The sequence below is a fragment of the Scyliorhinus torazame genome, chromosome 14 (assembly GCF_047496885.1).
Source record: "Scyliorhinus torazame isolate Kashiwa2021f chromosome 14, sScyTor2.1, whole genome shotgun sequence".
Classification (NCBI taxonomy): domain Eukaryota; kingdom Metazoa; phylum Chordata; class Chondrichthyes; order Carcharhiniformes; family Scyliorhinidae; genus Scyliorhinus; species Scyliorhinus torazame.
The window spans coordinates 189561573-189566365 of record NC_092720.1 but is presented as its reverse complement, the minus strand read 5'-3'; positions in this window follow the sequence as shown (position 1 = coordinate 189566365).

Here is a 4793-nt window from a genome sequence, read left to right as displayed (position 1 = left end):
CATGGCAATTAGACCAAAATAATTTACCTCTATTTGAGCCACTAGTTAATCTATCTTATTGCATTTGCATTAGGTTAAAGAAACTTTAATTTCATTTCTTGACTTCTATCCCCTGTCATTGCCTTTATTCTTCTTCACTGATATATACGTTTTGTTAAACTCTCTGTTCCTTGCTGACCCACTCTACTTGGCAGTACCCACAATGCTTTACTATTCTGGCACCTCAACCTTTCACTTTGGGTTTCTAGACCTCCTTTCACTACCCCCCCTATTAGTTTAAATCCCTGCCCACAGAAGTCGTCCTACGAATTAGCACGGTAGCATAGTGGTCAGCACAATTGCTTCACAGCTCCAGGGTCCCAGTTTCGATTCCCATCTTGGGTCACTGTCTGTGCGGAGTCTGCACGTTCTCCCCATGTTTGCGTGGGTTTCCTCCGGGTGCTCCGGTTTCCTCCCACAGTCCAAAGATGTGCAGGTTAGGTGGATTGGTCATGCTAAAATTGCCCTTAGTGTCCAAAATTGCCCTGAGTGTTGGGTCGGGTTATTGGGTTATGGGGATAGGGTGGAGGTGTTGACCTAGGGTAGGGTGCTCTTTCCAAGAGCCGGTACAGACTCGATGGGCTGAATGGCCTCTTTCTGCACTGTAAATTCTATGAAATATCTATGAAATGAATCGCTCACTCTCCCCCGAGTACTGATGCCAATGCCCATGAATTGAATCCCCTGCTTCCCACACCACTCTTTGAGCCACGCCATTAACCCTCTGATATAAAACTCCACCAGATCTTGTGGCATTTCTCTTCTCGCCGAGTGGAGAGAGGAACAGGAGGAGGCCCTTCAGCCCATGCCAGCGCCATTCAATGAGATCCTGGGCTGATCTGTAACCAGACTCCATCGCCAGCCTTCGAACCATTAATTTTGTTTAAAAATTCATTTACGGGATGTGGGCGTTGCTGGTCAGGCCGGCATTTATTCCCCAGCCCTAGTTGCCCTTCAGAAGGTGGTGGTGAGTTGCCTTCTTGAACGCTGCAGTCCTTGAGGTGTAGGTATACCCACTGTGCTGTTAGGGAGGGAGTTGCAGGGTTTTGCCCCAGCGACAGAGAAGGAACGACGATATATTTCCAAGTTGGGGTGGTGGGTGAATTGGAGGGGAACCTCCAGGTGGTGGGGTTCCCAGGTATCTGCTGCTCTTGTCCTTCTAGATGGTCGTGGGTTTGGAAGGTGCTGTCGAAGGAACCTTAGTGAGTTACTGCAGTGCATCTTGTAGATGGTACACACGGCTGCCACTGTTCGCCAGTGGTGGAGGGTTTGAATGTTTGTGGAAGGGGGATTAATCAAGTGGGCTGCTTTGTCCTGGATGGTGTTGGACCTCTTGAGTGTTGTTGGAGCTGCACTCATCCAGGCAAGTGGAGAGTATTCCATTACACTCCTGACTTGTGCATTGCAGATGGCGGACAGGCTTTGGGAGCCGGAAGGTGAGTTACTCGCCGTATTCCTAGCATTAGACCTGCCCAGGTAGCTACAGAATTAATGTGACTAGTCCAGTTCAGTTTCTGATTAATGGTAACCCCCAGGATGTTGATTGTTGGCGATTCAGCGAATATAATGATGTTATATTGTAGGAGATGGTCATTGCCTGACACTTGCGTGAATGTAACTTGCCACTTGTCAGCCCAAGCCTGGATACTGTCCGGGTCTTTCTGCATTTGGACACTGATTGCTTTATTCTCTGAGGAGTGGCGAATGGTGCTGAACATTGTGCATTCATCCGCAAACAGCCCCACTTCGGACCTTATGATGGAAGGCAGCTCATTGATGAAGCAGCTGAAGCTGGCTGGGCCTGGGACACTGCCCTGAGGAACTCCTGCAATGATGTCCTGAAGTATATCCCTTAATACCTTTGGAGAACGGAAATCTTATCGATCACAGATTTAAAATGAATAATCGATCAATCATTTGGCAAAGGAAGTTCCAAAATTCTAATCCCCCTTTCTGTATAGACACGTTTCCTAATTTCACTCCGTCTCTGGCTCCAATGTTTAGGCCATGCCTCCTCGTCCTTGACTGAACAACCAACAGAAGTAGTTTCTCTCTCTGCACTCGATCTCGATTTCACTTAATATCAGGGAATCCTCAATAAAATCAGCCCTTGATCATCTAAATTTAAGGGAATTAGCCTCGTGTCAGACCCTCTTCAATTCCTCTTTGTAATTTAATCGTTCTGCTAACTCGACATTGCGCTCCCTCCAAGGACAGCAATGTTCAGCACCACTCCTCAGATAATGAAGCAGTCTGTGTCCAAATACAGAAAGACCTGGACAATATCCAGGCTTGGGCTGATAAACAGGAAGTTACATTCGCGCCACACAAGTGTCAAGCAATGACCATCTCCTACAAGACAGAATCAAATCATCGCCCCATGACATTACCATCACTGAATCCCCCACTATCAATATCCTGGGGGTTACCATTGATCAGAAACTGAACTAGACTAGCCACGTTAATTCCGTGGCTACCTGGGCTGGTCAAAGGCTAAGAATACTATGGCGACAAACTCTGCTCCTGGCTCCCAATGCCTGTCAACCATGTACAAGGCACAAATCATGAGTGGAATTGAATACTCTCCACTAGCCTGGATGAGTGCAGCTGGAACAACATCAAGAAGCCCGACACCATCCAGGACGAAGCAACCCACTTGCCTGCTCCCCATTCCACAATAATTCACTCTCTCCACCTCCGACACACAGTGGCAGCCGTGCGCACCATCTACAAGATGCACTGCAGGAACTCGGCGATGTTCCTTAGACAGCACCTTCCAAACCCACGACCACAAGCATCGAGAAAGACAAGAGCATCAGGCACCTGGCAACATCACCACATGGGAGTTCCCCTCAAAGCCACTCACCATCCTGACTTAGAAATATATCGGTCGTTCCTTCACGGCCGTTGGGTCAAAATCCGGGAACGCCCTCCCTAACAGCACAGTGGGTGTACCTACACCACATGGACTGCACCAGCTGAAGAAGGCAGCTCACCACCGCCTTCGCAAGGGCAATTGGGGATGGACAATAAATGCTGGCCTAACCAGTGGAGCCCACGACCTGTAAATTATTTAAAAAAAAAAAAAAAATCTTTTCCCTAAGGTGTAGTGTCCAGTATCCTCCTCCTTCTCCAGGTAACCAGGCCCTAAGAGGGTTTTGGCGACCAGGAACTTCCACTGAATTGGCAAAAAATTGAGATGGGGTGGGTTGGCTGGACTGATCGAGACAGAGGGCTGGATTTTACACCTGCGAATTGAGGCGGTAATCTGGGGAGTGACAAGTCCGGGTCGGTGATATGACATCATCACGCTGGCCTCCCGAATGACAGAAGACAAGTGGACGCCAAACTTGAAATGAAATGAAATCAGAGGCCGAGTCATAAGAACATAAGAACTAGGAGCAAGAGTAGGCCATCTGGCCCCTCGAGCCTGCTCCACCATTCAGTGACGTCATGGCTGATCTTTTGTGGACTCAGCTCCACTTTCCGGCCCGAACACCATAACCCTTAATCCCTTTATTCTTCAAAAAACTATCTATCTTTATCTTAAAAACATCTAATGAAGGAGCCTCCACTGCTTCACTGGGCAAGGAATTCCATAGATTCACAATCCTTTGGGTGAAGAAGTTCCTCCTAAACTCAGTCCTAAATCTACTTCCCCTTATTTTGAGGCTCTGCCCCCTAGTTCTGCTTTCACCCGCCAATGGAAACAACCTCACCGCATCTATCCTATCGATTCCCTTCATAATTTTATATGTTTCTATAAGATCCCCCCTCATCCTTCTAAATTCCAACGAATACAGTCCCAGTCTACTCAACCTCTCCTCGTAATCCAACCCCTTCAGCTCTGGGACGGGGTCCTTGAACATTTTCAAGGCTGAGATCGATAGGTTTTTAATCAGTGGGGGAATTGAGGGTGGGGGGGGGGAGGAGGCAGGAAAGTGGGTTTAGTGAGTGTTAGATTAGCTCTGATCCTATTAAATGGCGGAGCAGGCTCGAAAGGCTGAATGCCGCTGCATTTTCCGGGTGTTGCCGTGAAAATGCTTGGGAGTGCCTGACGGTAACTGGGAAGAAGGGGGAGGTGGGCACAGGTGTGGAAGGAAGGGAGTGGGTCCATGGCTGCAATGTAGCGATACGTCGTGATGGATGATAAATAGAGAGAGAGCGATTTTGAGAGGTTATGTAATCTGCAGCCATCACCGACTCCCGCTCATGTCGCTTAGCGACCTAATGACCGTCACATTGACGTCCTGGTTGGGTGTGGAGACTCTCCCTGTGTTTGAACCTCTAATTAGTCGCTAGTTGGTCACGGGACACTTGACTGGCTGAGCTGAGAGGAGAGGGGTGGTGGGGAGCCCTCTCTCCATTATGCCTTTCTCTGCTCCCCCCCCCCCCCTCTTTCCCCATCCCCCATGAGAAAATGTAAAGATCCAGCCAGGGAAGTGAGGCTACTGATTTGTGGATTAGGCGAGTTTGGCGAGGTGTCGGAGGGTGAGTTGCTGGGCTTCAGCGAGGGAGTTGGGGTTGTGGAATGGGATTCCGCTCTGGTTGAAGGGGAAGCCCGTCGACACCTCTCCGTCCAGCTTTCTGCCCGGGATTGATGGGGATAGGTTGGGGAGGGAGGGAGGCCTCAAGGACAGTACGAGCTGGTGTTTTCCCACGGACAGTTACTGTGTTGATCTGACACTTTTTCTCCCCCCCCCCCCCCCCCCCCCCCCCCCCCCCCCCCCCCGCTCTTGTTTCTCTTGTTTTTG